General features: G+C 34.4%; 1 pseudogene; it reads left to right on the forward strand.

The window, feature by feature from the left end:
* Nucleotides 1-6,738, forward strand: part of LOC107802336 (uncharacterized protein At1g28695-like) — a 45,561-nt pseudogene extending 38,823 nt beyond the window's left edge.
* The last annotated feature ends 9,879 nt before the right edge of the window (nt 6,739-16,617 follow it).

Below are 16,617 nucleotides of genomic sequence, written 5' to 3' on the forward strand. Positions count from 1 at the left end.
AATCTCTCTCTCAGAAAGTTGTTCTTTGTATTTATCTAGAGAGCTTACTTTTCAAAAGTGTTCTTATCAAATAGAATATTACATGTTTTTGTCTTATCTCTCCTACTATTTATATGAGATATTCCCAAAGAACCTTAAAAGGTACAACAAAAAGAATATTCAATAGAATATTCCTTTTGAAGGTTCCAAAGCTATACTAGCCGTTACTTGTGTCCATGTTGCTCGACATCGGCCCTGATGAGCCACTCAACGGCTTGTTCTGTTGACCACTGATCGACCTCGGCCATACTGCCCATGGTAAGTTACAAATCTCACGATAATCACCTATTCGTATTGAATTTCCTCGGTCAGATTTTGACCCATACAAACATCTCATCATGGAAGATTTTAAAAAGCGTAACTATCATATCGAAGTTTGATTTTACTAAAGTTAACATAGATGTACGTTTCGACGGCTAGTCACTAGTCAGTCAAAGTTATTTTTTTTCAATTAATTTTCCTACTTATGTTGATATAATTCGAGTATTTGCCAAACATTTTATTAGACTTCAGAAGGGCAAGTCGGGTCAGATTTGAGTGGATCGAAAATAGGTAATACAAAAAAGGATAAATTACTCGATCCGATCCGATTCGTATTTAATACGAATAAAAAAGGTTAGCCGGCGGATAATATGGATAACCATATTATCCCTGACTTATTAAATATGATCACTTTTGGAAAAAAATTTAGTCTCCCAAACTTGAGGAATCTCTAATTTAAGGCTTTACAAATGTAAACTGTTAAACTCATTACAAATATGGATAATAAATATGGTTGTTATTCATATTTGAAAAGTTTATTATCCAACCCATTTTTAATGGATAATATAGGCAAATAACTGTTTTTTAAACCATTTGGCCACCACTAGTTGCAAATGGTATTCTCTCTAATTTGGCTAAAATTAAGATATAGAAAAAAATCTCACAGGTTTTGATTGTCTTCTGTGAAATGAGATTTTAAGATTGTTTAATTTATAATCGTATTCGAAATATAATATTGTTTAGTTAAATCATTAATTGAGTATTGTCACATTTCTTGACCCACAAAATTGCCATGGGTTATAAACGTATATAAATATTCTAGCTATATATATATATATATATATATATATATATATATATATATATATATATATATATATATATATATATCTTTTATATTTTTTTTACTAGAGAATATAATCAATTTGGGCCGTTACCCTATATATATACTGGGCGTGTTCCTTTTTTAAATTTAATGCCCTTTTATGGATGACTTGCATAAGGCACATTTATTCCTCCCACATTGCCCATATGAGTAGAGCTAATTTTGCAATTTGGCAGGACACAGGTGTAATGCGGCTCAGAAATCCATTTTTGATGTTAAGCAAGAGCAAGAAATTAGATATACAAATGAGTACTGATTGGTTCAATGGAGACCCTTTCTCCAACTCAATACAGGCTTTTACTATGTGCGGTCCAACAGAAAAACCATCTCACTATTCGAAATATGGTACGCGATGAGGAGGAATTGATGAAAGAGCAAGACGTGTCAAATCTCACTATTCGAAATAAGTTGACTTATTCACACTATATACATTTGGCTTCCGCAATAATTGGTATCAGAGCCAAGGTACTGTCTAAGTATGCTCTGTGGTTGCAGCATAGTCTGATCTTCCACATCAGAAAAGATTTATCTTGGTAACTGAGTCAAGGTTCTGTCTGAGTATGCTCTGTGGTTGCAGCTTAGTCTGATCTTCTACATCAGAAAGGAAATAATCTTGATTTGTGTCGTCAGCTATTAAATAATATTTGTGTCAAATATGGGAGACAATAAACAAGAAGAATCTACATCAAGTGTCAACAATACGTCATCATTGGCATCTTCGCTTATGACAAGAATTGTGTCAAATGCGAAATTTGCGGTAGAAATTTTTGACGGGTCCATGCATTTTGGGATGTGGCAAGGCGAGGTTCTAGATGTCCTTTTTCAACAAGGACTAGATCTGGCCATTGAAGAAAAGAAACCAGATGTTATTGGAGAAGAAGATTAGAAGATTCTCAACCGTGTTGCTTGCGGTACCATTCGATCCTTCCTTGCTAGAGAGCAGAAATATCCATACACAAAGGAAACTTCTGCAAGTAAATTATGGAAAGCACTGGAGGATAAATTTTTGAAGAAAAATAGTCAAAATAAATTGTACATGAAGAAGAGACTGTGTCACTTCACCTATGTTCCTGGTACCACGATGAATGAACATATCACCAGTTTCAATAAGTTGGTCACAGATTTGCAAAATATGGATACAACTTATGATGATGGTGACTTGGCCTTGATGTTGTTGGCGTCACTTCCTGATGAGTACGAGCACCTTGAAACTACTCTACTCCATGAAAATGACGAAGTTTCTCTCAGAGAAGTTTGTTCGGCTTTGTACAGCTATGAACAAAGAAAGCGAGAAAAACAGAAGGGCGGAGAAGGAGAAACACTATTTGTGAGGGGTCGTCCTCAAAGTCAAACAAGGACAAAGAAGGGAAGATCCAAGTCAAGATCCAGACCCAGCAAAGATGAATGTGCCTTTTGTCGAGAAAAGGGGCACTGGAAGAAAGACTGTCCGAAGTTGAAGAATAAGGCCAAATATAATAATGGAAAGGCCATTATGGATTCAAATGTAGCTGATTGTGATGATTCAGACTTCTCATTAGTTACAACAGAGTCATTAACATCATCAGACATATGGTTGATGGACTCGGCTTGTAGCCATCATATGTGTCCCAACAGGGACTGGTTTGTGGAATTTCAAGAAGGAGAATATGGAGTCATCCACACAGCGGATAACAGCCCTCTTACCTCATATGGCATTGGTTCAATACGATTAAGGAACCATGATGGAATGATCAGAACATTGACAGATGTTCGATATGTACCGGATTTGAAGAAGAATCTCATCTCTGTAGGAGCCCTAGAATCAAAAGGGTTCAAAATCATTGCAGAAAATGGAGTGATAAGAGTATGCTCCGGTGCACTAGTGGTAATGAAGGCTAATCAGAAGAATAATAATATGTACCGCTATCGTGGCAGTACAGTTATTGGGACAGCGACAGTGACATCCAGTGACGACAAAGAGGCAGAAGCAACCAAGTTATGACACATGCGCTTGGGACATGCTGGAGGAAAATCCTTGAAAACTCTATCAGATCAAGGATTGTTAAAAGGAGTAAAGGCTTGCAACTTGGAGTTTTGTGAGCATTGTGTCAAAGGGAAACAGACAAGGGTTAAATTTGGTACAGCAATCCATAATACTAAAGGCATTTTGGATTATGTACACTCTGATGTTTGGGGTCCTTCCAAAACACCTTCATTGGGTGGGAAGCACTATTTTGTAACCTTTGTTGATGATTTTTCCCGAAGAGTATGGATGTATACAATGAAGAGCAAAGATGAAGTGTTGGGAATTTTTCTCAAATGGAAGACGATGGTGGAGAATCAAACAGGCAGGAGGATCAAGTGTATTCGCACAGACAATGGAGGTGAATACAAAAATGATCATTTCAATAAGGTATGTGAAAATGATGGCATCGTCCGACACTTCACTGTTAGACATACACCACAACAGAATGGAGTGGCAGAACGTATGAACCGGACCTTGCTAGAGAAGGTACGGTGTATGTTGTCCAATGCTGGCTTGGGCAAAGAATTTTGGGCTGAGGCAATTACATATGCATGCCACCTCATTAATCGCTTACCATCTGCTGCTATTGATGGCAAGACACCATTTGAAAAATGGTATGGAAAACCTGCTATAGATTATAACTCTTTGCACGTGTTTGGCTCAACTGCATATTATCATGTGACAGAGTCAAAATTAGATCCAAGGGCAAAGAAGGCTATTTTTATGGGAATTACTTCTGGAGTCAAAGGATATCGCTTATGGTGTCCTATGAAAAAGAAAGTAATATTCAGCAGTGATGTTACCTTTGATGAATCTATGGTAAATAAGGTAACAGAAGATACCAAACAAAATAAAGGTGCTTCTAAGCAGGTGGAGTTTGAGGGAAAATTTATTTTTCCTACACAAGAAGCAGAGGAGGAAACAAATGAAGATTACCCTCTGGAAGGAGAGCTAGTAGAGGAGATTCCAACTCAGGAACCTCAACAACAACTTGAATCAATAGCAACCAGCAGGCCAAAAAGAACAATAACGAAACCTGTTCGTCTCATAGAGACGGTTGCTTGTGCAACCTCAATTGTAGCTGATGATGTTCCTACTACTTATAAAGACGTTGTCCAAAGTTCAGAAGAAGATAAGTGGAGGATTGCCATGAATGATGAAATACAGTCCCTTCATCAGAATCATACATGGAGATTGGCCAATCTCCCGAAGGGAAAGAAAGCAATTGGGTGCAAATGGGTATTTGCAAAGAAGGAAGGATTTCCTAACCAAGTAGATGTTCGCTACAAAGCAAGATTGGTGGCCAAAGGATATGCTCAAAAGGAGGGAATTGATTACAATGAAGTGTTTTCTCCAGTTGTAAAACATTCCTCCATTAGAATTATGTTGGCTTTGGTAGCACAATTGGATTTGGAACTAGTTCTGATGGATGTAAAAACTGCGTTTTTACATGGAAACTTGGAGGAGGAAATCTTCATGACTCAGCCAGAAGGATTCAAAGTTGCTGGAAAAGAAAATATGGTGTGCAAACTTGAAAAATCGTTGTACGGATTGAAACAATCTTCTAGACAATGGTACAAGCGATTTGACGAGTTTATGTTGCGGCAAGGGTACAAGAGAAGCAAATACGATCATTGTGTGTAATTTTACAAGCTTAAAGATGGTTCATTTGTATATCTTCTCCTATATGTTGATGATATGTTGATAGCTTCCAAGAATTTGGAAGAAATTGATAAGTTGAAGATTCAACTGAAGAAGGAGTTCGAGATGAAGGATTTGGGTGAGGAAAAGAAAATTCTTGGCATGGAGATAATTAGAGATAGACGTTCAAAGAAACTCTGTTTATCTCAAAAGGAATATTTGAAGAGAGTACTTCAACGTTTTGGCATAGATGACAAGACTAAGCCAGTTAGTACTCCACTTGCTTCCCATTTTAAGCTAAGTACTACTATGTCGCCAATGGATGAAGCTGAACGAAAGTATATGTCAAAGGTACCATACGCAAATGCTGTTGGTAGCTTGATGTATGCAATGGTTTGCACAAGGCCTGACATTTCACAAGCTGTTGGAGTTATTAGCAGATATATGCACAATCCAGGGAAGGAGCATTGGCAAGCTGTGAAGTGGATTCTACGGTATATTCATAATACTGTAGATGTCGGGTTAGTTTTTTAGCAGGAAGACAATCAGTCTGTAGTTGGATATTGTGACTCAGATTTTGCGGGTGATCTGGACAAATGAAGATCAACTACTGGTTATGTGTTTACTTTTGCAAAGGCACCAGTTAGTTGGAAGTCTACTTTGCAGTCAACAGTTGCTTTGTCTACAACAGAGGCAGAGTACATGGCTATTACAGAGGCTGTGAAAGAGGCAATTTGGCTTCAAGGATTGCTAAAGGAGCTTGGTGTTGAACAAAAAGGTATCACAATTTTTTGTGATAGTCAAAGTGCTATTCAATTAGCGAAGAACCAAGTGTATCATGCAAGGACGAAACACATTGATGTTCGGTATCATTTCGTACGAGAAATCATAGAAGAAGGTGGAGTCACAGTGAAGAAAATTCATACTACAGAAAATCCTGCTGATATGCTGACAAAGATGGTGACTGCGGTCAAGTTTCAACATTGTTTGGATTTGATCAACATTGTTGAAAACTGAAGATTAAAGATGAAGACACAATCAAAATTTGTTATTGAGAGAAAATTGAAGATGTGGAATTTTGCCAAGGTGGAGATTTGTTGAAGTTTGGCAAATTTGTCCCACATCGGTGGGCTCTTGAATTTTGGGGGGATTTTCCCCCTATAAAAGAAGGCCTAATGTTTAGGATTTAAACACACCTCTCATTTGCCTTCTCATCTGTTTAAGGCATTTGTATCTTCTCTCTTTAGTATTATTTCACTTGTATTTTTGGAGTGAAATAAAATATTGGTTGTGTCCGAGGAGTAGGCAAAATTAGCCGAACCTCGTAAATTCTGGTGTTCCCTTTATTGTTGTTTTATTGTCTTATTTATTATTTGGTGGCTGTCATAATTTTTTGGTATAGTAGATGTGACTTATTCACACTATATACATTTGGCTTCCGCAACATTAGCCAAATTGATACGTCAAAGTGTGAATCGAATCGAGAGCTAGGTCTTAAAATTAAATATTTGGACACTCATTTTTTTAGTGGTTTTTGTAGCGATAAATTGTGATAAAATATGTCATCGAGGGATTTTACTTAGAGATATTGAGCTGGTTGTGACCGTTCATGCTAATTGTTGCCGGAGCATAGAAGCCAAAGTGGCTGATTTAAAGAATGTGATAATGGATTGGAAGAGATTCAAGGAGGCTATTGCTGCTGCTGGTGAGGATGAAAGGAACAATGGTAGCTTCAAATGGTCTAGGCATATTTCTGGTGACAATTCATGGCATGTACTATACACATTGTTTTTTCCTATACTTTAGTGACCCACAGTACGGCAGTGAAGTATTTAACAACTAGGTGACCAAGTAGAAGGTACTAAGACACTTAAGAGAACTATGTCAAAAGAAATCTGAAAAATAAACCCCAACTTCAAGAGGAGTTTTTATTTATTTATTTACATTTTAATTTTTGAACTTTTTCTTATGCTTTTAACTTTACTTTTTTTAAATACTTAAAGCTACTTGTTATTTTTGAATCAGAATCTATATATATAGTTAGGACAATAGGAAATGTGTTGGCACGGCCACGAATCCTATTTATCTATTTTCTCTTCTTTTTTTTGTGTGTGTGGCTTTTATCCCCTTTTCCATATTTGTGTGCCATTTTCTTTATACAATATAATATCCATCCATTAATAAAAAAACGGTCCCAACAATGAATGTTACGGACCATTACTACCTTCCCTGTTCCACAATTATGGTACATTACTATTATATGATAATGGTAATATATGTTAAGAATGATAAACTGAAGATGCGGATCCATAAGGATGATAATTTGATAATGAAGAAACTTGAAGAGAAAATGAAGATCAACGAGAGGTGTTTACTTCTTCTTTTTCAAGAGTTTCTGTTTAAATTTACGAATTAATGATAAGTTTAATTTGTGACATCATTATTGATCTATTACTTTGATGACTTTGTGGTTAGCTATCTTTAAAGTCTAGCAGATATGGACATTACGTTCCAACCTCTCAAGGTAATTTTTTTGCTCTTTGTCTTTCTTTCATTTTTTATTTTGTAGTTATATGTTATATTAAGATTTTTTCCGATTTAAAATACTAATCTGCTTATGATATAGTTAATCGTCAAAAAATTGCCTCACGAATGTGAGAGTAATAATAAATGCATAGACAGACCTGATATCAATAATCCGGCTAGTGCCTATATGTTATATGTGTTGCTAAATTCATATGAATGATTACAAAGTTCAAAACTTATCTCTGACCAATCCCACTTTTCTCACCCTTGTCTTTAATCATTGTTATATATTAGGTGCCATTTAATTTTGTCCTATAATTTATTTTTGTTTGTTTGTCAAATTCTTTTAATCTTCCTGAAATAATTTTAAAAATTATCCTTGTGTACTTATATTTCTATCTTATCTTTTTTTTTAGGTACATTTCTCGGCCCTTTCTCGGTTTGGAATGCAAATGCTAAATAATGTTGTTTAGAAGCTAAATTATCTTTCTTAATAAAATAATAGTATAAAAATTGATATGTACTTACTTTAATGAAAAGGAACCGATTCATAATTCGCTTGATGAAGTTTGATTTTATTTGCAACATATTTCATATCTGATATTCTAGTTAATATTGTTGCTTTCTTAAACAAAAGAAACTTTTACGTTCACACTCCGTCTATAACCTTTTAGAATAACGACAATGTATTAATCATCTTCAAATATTAGAAACTTTCTCATTCAATAAGAAGTTTCTTCAACGAACTGTTCAAACATTTATTTCTACAAATTAAAGATATCAGAATTCTTGATTCTTTTCTTAATTTACATGCTTATTAAAGAAAATAAATATTAGTTTCACCTATATTAATCTATTAGAATTTGAAGAATAAAAAAGAATAAGATTTTTTGAAATATTTTACTATATATTTTAAAATGCAATAACGTATTTTATTACCGCGCGAACAAATTAACTAGTTATTATAATAAACATTGTTTGTACAACTGTCTGACTCGATAATTTTTCTATATTGGTAGTCTTGTAATGATAACGTGTCTTACTCGGTAAAAGTAACTGTTATACTACACTGAACAAGGGATCTTTAACATAATCATTATCATTAGTTTGCAAATTCTTGCTTTTATCAATCTACAACAGATAGAATGAAACTAGGTAAAATGAAATAAGCACTTCATTGAGAAACCAAACGTCATGTTTGTTTTTCTACAAACTCTTAATTTGCTCCCGTTCAACATTATTAAGAGCATGTGTACTATTATTCATTCATTATTAAGCCAAACAATTGTGTGAAGATCCGAGATTAAATGTTGGTATACATCTTGTATATTAGAATTCTAAAAATAAGTACATGAAGGAGAGAGTATTCACTATTCCGTGGTGTATTCTCATGTCCTAAATAAATGGTATAGAAAACAACCAAGATGGAGGACTCTCTGCAACTACAATTTGGATTGATACAATTAAGTTGAACAAAATTAAAAAAAAAAAAATGAGTTAACATCTGAAAGTCCTTTGGTTTGGCTGGTCTAATTCTCAAGTTGGCAGTTGGGTTTGATCCTATCTTTGTGTCCCGTGCTTAGTTTGGCAAACCTTTACACTTTAAACAGAAAACCCTATTCTCTTGCCACCTACTCAGTTACATTTCCTTATCATTGGCAACCCCAATATCCTCCTGTCCGTAATTAGCTATAGAAAAACTAAAATGAATATTTAGATGCAAAGGAAAACTCTCGACTCACAACCCACTCTAGCATCCAAGGCTATTTGGACATCTGTAAATCTACAGACTTTGTGTTTCATAGAAGTCAAGTTGACACGTTCCTAATAAAAGAAGTCTTAGCTGACAACTGAAGGAATTAACCTGTTTAATTTTTCATTTTTTAAAAAATATGATTATGAGGAGGTACATACTAATTTTAGAAACAATAACTCTACTCTCTATCTCTACTTGGAATAGTATTGCGTGACACAACAGTTAAGCCTTCCTTATTACTTGTCTTTATGGCTTTGCCCAATTCATCTCCATTCAATCTGGTCTCATAACAATTCAAAATCCCAGCAGCTTCCTTGTTGTAACTGGAATTTGCAGCGTAATTCATGCCCAACTTCTTTTTCCTTTGGTCTAATTCTATTAGGAGAATTACACTGACCACGCCCAACTATATCTTATAAAAAGGGGACATTACAAATATAATCTGAGTATTTAGCTCAGAGTCGAATCCACAGGGAATTAACCTATCAACTACTCTTGTTAGATTCACTAAATTCTACGTAATCAACTTCCCAAATATTTTGAATAACAATTTATGATATTTTTACTGACTATAACCGAATACAATTAGGTAAACTAAAGACTAACTATGATTGCGTTGTAAATAATTAAGAGCAGGGTTTAATGTTAAGATTTCCCCTATTGATGGAATCTCTTCCTCTTATGTTTTATACAGATTTGTATAATCATCTCTATCGATCATGAGCACTCTTACTACCGTAAATCTCTCCAGAGTAATTACGATAATTTACTAGACGCACTCTCCTGAGTTACGCTAGCTGGCCTTTATTACATCTCACTTTAGATCACACCCAAGGCTTCGTTATCCTTAATCCCGCCTTTAAACCCTCGGTTATTGATCCCTCATATACTTTGGGAGTGGTTTTGCTCAACAACTACCTAAGTATGCACTCTTTCCCGAGTAATACATACTAAATAGGCACAGCTAATTGAGGATCCTATCAATTAACTACAACAAGAACGAAGTTGAACAAATAGAGATTAAACCGGACAAATTATATTAACATAACACGAAGTTCATCCTTCAACAAGTTCCATCAAAATCCTAGACTAAATATTTAGCTACTCATATCAAAGCAAGATAAAACTACAAAAGTATTCATAATGTGCAAATAAAGATAACAAAGAGAAGATTGAAAAACTCTAATGGTTGATTGCTCTTCTCACACTTGTTCTTGCCTCCAATTCAATCTAAAAACAAACTTAACCTTTGCTTGGGTGAGTTTGTTGAGTTTATAAAGGGTTAGGATAAGTTTCCCCCGATTTACACTTTAATCCCAAAATTTCTGGGCGATTACACAGTCGACCGCGGTCGCGGCAGAACACGGCGCGACCGCGGTGAATCGCAACTATTCTGCCTCAATCTTTTGTCCCATCGCGTTCCAGCCGCGGTCGACCGCGGTTGCGGTGGCCTCTTGTCCAGTCCTCCTTTACCTCTTTCTTGCTTAATTTCGTTTAGGTTCTTCTTGATTGGCCTTATATCCACATTATTGATTCCAAAACACTTCATAGTCTCTTCCTAACTTGGATTAGTCCCTGCAAAGCAAAAGAACACCAATTAGAGTATTTTGTTATCATTTAGCCTTTAAAACACAATAAAGTATGGTACATTTAGAGTGTAAATAGCGTCTATATATCCTACTATCATACACCTAGGTTGCCGATATTGCAACTAAAACATCATACAACTTAAAGCATAATTGAGCAGATTCAAATTAAATTCAATCGCCTTCAAATTTCGGATTCAACTTTATATTAGTAATTCCAACAAGAATCTATGCTACACAATTAATTTCTCACACAAAATTTAAATCTCACATAAAACTCAGTTTCTCCGAAGTGTGACGATGGCGCTTTTAATGTAACTAGTCAAAGGGTACGCGCGTTGCGCGTGTATCCATATCAATGAATATAAAATTCTTAAAAATTATATAAATATTAAATTTATCTGTCCTGAATTATAAAATAAAATTAAATGAAAGCCTTTATGTTTTATAATAGTATAGATAAATAGATAGATATTACAACGCAAGCAAAATCTTATTCAATTTAAATTTCTAATATTAGGAGTCCTACTTAATTCAAATAGAAAATTTTAATAAAATTTTAGATAATTTTAAAGTTTTAAATATTAAAAATTAAATAATTATTTTAATTTATAATACAGTATTAGATGTTTTTGAAATAAAACTTGTTCAACAAACATCTTTGTGGAATCACAGAACTATAATATTTGTAATTCATTTGTTTTATTTGTCATTCACCTAATTATACATTATACATTCTAAAAAATAATATAGAATACCAAATACATTATTTATATATTCTATATGTATTTATTAATACATTATTACTATTATTACTTTTAGTAAAAATAACATTTATTCTTGTGTCATATATACAAATACTATTTTAAGAGTTATTTCAATCATTGTTTTATTATTATTGATGTCTAATATTTTGAAGTCAATAAATTAAAATATTATTTAAATTCTTAATTGGATGTTTTCTAATGCTATACGAATTATACAGACACTACAATAATTAAGCTATACGAATTGTACAAACACTACAATAATTAAGTGAATGAAACAAAAGCTGGAAATAAGAACAAAATCTCATCGTTGTTGACATGCATGAGATCTTTCACCTATTTTCTTTCAATCCTTTTTTTAAAATATTTTTTTCTCTTTAATATAGTACTCCTAATCTGAGTGGAGTTGAAATTTTAAAAACTTTATTAATAAAACAAAACCTTATAAAGTGGATGAAACTTTCCTAGTTTGGATCGAAAAGTATAGGAATTCTAGAATTAAAAAAAGTAAATTCTAAATATAAGGAAAATAATTAAATGAATACTCCTAATTAAGTAAATGCTCCTATATATTAGAAAAATAATTAAATAATTATTGCTAAATATTAGGAGAATGATCTAATGACTATTTTGTCCAATGTGAACTATATTTTAAAAGGGTAAAAAAGACGAAAAACATTTCGCTAAGGGCCTTCGTGCTTTTATTATAGTATAGATACTCGAAATTTCTCCACCAAAATTATTCCGTTCCCATCAATATTCAATTTTTTTCTATTCAAACAAATATGAATCATTGTACATGAGTCGATTTGGAATTCATTCTCTATTTTTCTTTCCTTAATAAATCAAATGAGAAAAGAACAATGTATGGTACATCAACATACAAATTAAAAATAAAATTCGTCAAATTGAATACAAATTTGATATCTACAATAATATACATAGTAAAAACAAATTTCATACAACTAATTATACGGTATACAACTAATTTACAACTTATCTACAACTTTCATACATTATTATTACCCAATTAAGTACAACTACAATATCATACAACTTAAATACAATTTTGATATAAATTTTATACAATATGTATTTTGTATATAATTTGTATATATTTTGTATGCGGTGTATGCTTTTTCCTCTCTAAAATTCCAACTACAACTTTCTCTCTTAATACAATTTTGATACATATCAACAACTTTATGTAAAAAGATAGTATTGATAACTTAAATACAAATTTTATACAATGCTTCATATATTATACAACTAATTTTTAACTTTCATACAATATTCTAATAAAAAAAATACATATAACTACAACAAAATACAATTTATATATAATTATACCACAACTTTACTACAATTTCGTAAGTATATATAATGTCATGTGTTCTTCTTCTTCTTCTTCTTCTTCTTCTTCTTCTTCTTCTTCTTCTTCTTCTTCTTCTTCTTCTTCTTCTTCTTCTTCTTCTTCTTCTTCTTTTTCTTCTTCTTTGTGTTTCAATCTGAAATTTAGCCAAAATCAAGTCTAATCTTCACCAAACACCCTCAAAATTGAGATATAACCTCCAAATAACATTCTCAATTGTTTGCAACAACACCCAGTCCAAGCAAATAATGGTTTTTGAAAATCCAAATTCGAATTCAAAGCTTTTTAATGGTTGTTAATGATGGAGAGTCAAACACCTTCAAAATTTATTGATTGACAATTTTAATTTGAACAACAATTGTGCAACATGAAAGGAAATTGCTAAGTTAAAATTCTATAGTATGATTGAAATCCATTGATGAATTCCATTAAAAAATATATACAACATGAAAAGATAAAAAATAGAGAACATCGGAGGAAGAAAAATTGGGGAAAGAATAGAGAATGAGAGATTGGGAGACAGAGAGAGACGGAGAAAGAGAAAGAGAGCCGGAGAGAGAGAGAGAGAGCGCGTAGGAGGGAGAGAGAATAAGGATGAGAAATAATTGATTCCTTATTTAATTCCTAATATAAAATGATACGCATTTAATTTCTAAAATGTATATAACTGGTAAATTGTATATGCGTTTGTAATTAAGTTGAAACTTGAGTAGGGAGGGTAATAAAGTTTCAAATAGTGTATAGGAAGGTAAAAATCCCATATTTTAATGCATTAGTCCAAATAAATATTATGTGGTAATATAATTGGATTAATTATGTAAGTCCAATATATATGGATAAGTCCACAATGCGTTGGGCTAACCTATTTAATTAGGCTACAACTAATGAGTCCACTTCATTAAGCCTAAAATGTCATCTTTCTAGAGGCTCAGTTTGGTGCCAGATATCAAATGACGTGGTGCGCCAAGTCAAACAGAAGATCCAATAAGGTCATGCCACGTGTCAAAATGACAAGGCATGCCAAGTCAAATTAAAAGGCCAATGAAATCGCGCCACATGTGCAAGTGACATATTCTATCCAATCAAATTGGGCCTTGTCACGCTTCAATCTGACTGGTCGGAAAGAGTTTGGTCTCATTGCAACTCTTCCCTTCCACAACTATAAATATGAGTCTTTATAACTTAGAAAAAATACCATAAGTTATAAAAATAAGCAAGAGAGAGCTCGTGGATCACACGACATAAATTTCTGTGCAAGTCTCAAGCTTCAAGCAATCAAGCTCAAGTTCAAGAAATCAAGTTCAAGCTTAAGAACGAAGAACAAATCAAGGTTTAAGGAGTACGAGTTCAAATCAAAGTTCATACTAGTTGAATTCAAGATCATCATCCGTGACAACAAATATAGATTCAAGATCAAACTTAAAGGCCCTTGAATTTATTTACTATTGGAAAAAAGAATTAGAAGAATCATAGAGATTGTAACGCTCAAATTATTTAAAATCAAATACTACGATTGTTGCAATATTTTTTTGTCTCGATTATTTTCTTGATGCAATTTACTGTCTACAAATTATGGCACACCCAGTTGGACCAGTTCTACCCTTTATCTCTTCCTCTTGTAAATCAAAAACTCCAAGTTTTAAAATTTATTTATTGCGATGGTCAAGTACTTCAAGTCTCATCTTCAAGTTTCGGCAAGCCTACACCCCGACAAACCTTGAAGCAGAGGGCATTTGTAGACATCAAAATGTTAACGGATCAAGATAAATCCTAAATTTAAGATACTACAAGATTCTTGAAATCCTAGAAGTCTATTAGGGCTGCTTGGAAGTTAGTCTTCGCTAAACCCTAACTCATACCTAAATAAAGGGATATATATTCCCTTGAAGAGGCGTCTCAAAAATCACATAAACTCTTGGGATATTCACAAAGAGATCAAAATATGGCCGGATACTTCATGATAATCAAATAGTTCAAGAAGCTGGAGATCAAATACATCCCCAGGAGATCTGCATCATCCTACATTCGAGAAATATGATGCTTCAGCCCTCGAATCACAGAGATAATCAGGAGAAAAGAATCGAGGGAGAAACAGAATTGTACTCGTAATTGGTTAGTAAAAATATTTTTCTCTTATTTTGTGATTGCAATTTATTTTTCATATCTTGAAAATTTATTGTAAATAAATTTTACAAATTATAAGAGGTAAGGAGATGGAAGAAATGACGACTTTTTGTGAAACTTGAAAATGTACAGATTATATAAAGATTATCATATAAATATTTTTAATGGGAGATGACCAGATTAAGAGGAGGTGGCAGACCTACTTTCATAAACTTCTAAGTGAAGAAGGGGATCAGGATATTATACTTGGGGATTCGAGGAATGCCGACAGTCACCATGAATTAAGTAATTGTAGGGACATTGAGATCGATGAAGTCATGAAGGCAATGCGTAAGATGAGAAGGGGCAGAGCTACCGGGCTAGACGAAATTCTGGTTGAACTGTGGAGGTGTGTGGGTAGAGCAGGCTTGGAATGGCTTACTGCATTGTTTAATGTTATATTCAAGACTAATAGGATGCCTGAAGAGTGGAGGTGGAGTACAATGGTCCCGTTGTATAACAACAAAGGTGATGTACAGAGCTGTAACAACTATAGGGGCATCAAATTACTAAGTCATACCATGAAAGTTTGGGAGAGAGTGGTAGAAATGAGAGTGCGAAGGACGGTATCTATTTCAGACAACCAGTTCGGGTTCATGCCGGGACGATCTACCACAGAAGCTATCCACCTTATTAGGAGGATGGTGGAACAGTACAGAGATAGGAAGAAGGATCTCCACATGGTGTTTATTGATCTGGAGAAAGCGTACGATAAGGTTCCTAGGGAGGTCTTATGGAGCTGCTTAGAGGATAAAGGGGTCCCGATTGACTATATTAGGGTGATTAAAGACATATATGATGGAGATAAGACTCAAGTTAGGACAGTAGGAGGCGACTCTGAACACTTTCCAGTTATTACGGGGTTGCACCAAGGGTTTGCGCTCAGCCCATTCCTATTTGCCCTGGCGATGGATGCACTGACTCATCATATTCAAGGGGAGGTGACATGGTGCATGCTATTTGCTGATGACATTATTCTAATTGACGAGACAAGAGGCGGCGTCAACGAGAGGCTAGAGATTTGGAGACATGCTCTTGAGTCTAAAGGTTTCAAGTTGAGCAGGACGAAGACAGAATACCTCGAGTGCAAATTTGGAGTTGAGTCGACGGAAGCGGGAGTTGAAGTGAGGCTTGACTCTCAAGTCATTCCCAAGAGAGGTAGTTTCAAGTACCTTGGATCAGTTATTCAGGGGATCGGGGAGATTGACGAGGATGTCACACACCGTATAGGGTTGGGGTGGATGAAGTGGAGGTTAGCGTCGAGAGTCTTGTGTGACAAGAAAGTGCCACCGTTACTAAAAGGTAAGTTTTATAGGGCAGTGGTTAGGCCTGCCATGTTATATGGAACTGAATGTTGGCCGGTAAAGAACTCACACATCCAGAAGATGAAAGTAGCAGAGATGAGGATGTTGAGGTGGATGTGCGAGCATACAAGGATGGATAAGATTAGGAATGAAGATATTCGAGAGAAGGTGGGTGTGGCCCCCATGGAGGACAAGATGCGGGAAGTAAGACTCAGATGGTTCGGGCATATTAAGAGGAGGAGCACTGATGCACCAGTGAGGAGGTGTGAGCGACTGGCTGTAGTGGGCACGCGGAGAGGTAGATGATGACC

This window comes from Nicotiana tabacum, chromosome 7 (genome assembly GCF_000715075.1).
Source record: "Nicotiana tabacum cultivar K326 chromosome 7, ASM71507v2, whole genome shotgun sequence".
Classification (NCBI taxonomy): domain Eukaryota; kingdom Viridiplantae; phylum Streptophyta; class Magnoliopsida; order Solanales; family Solanaceae; genus Nicotiana; species Nicotiana tabacum.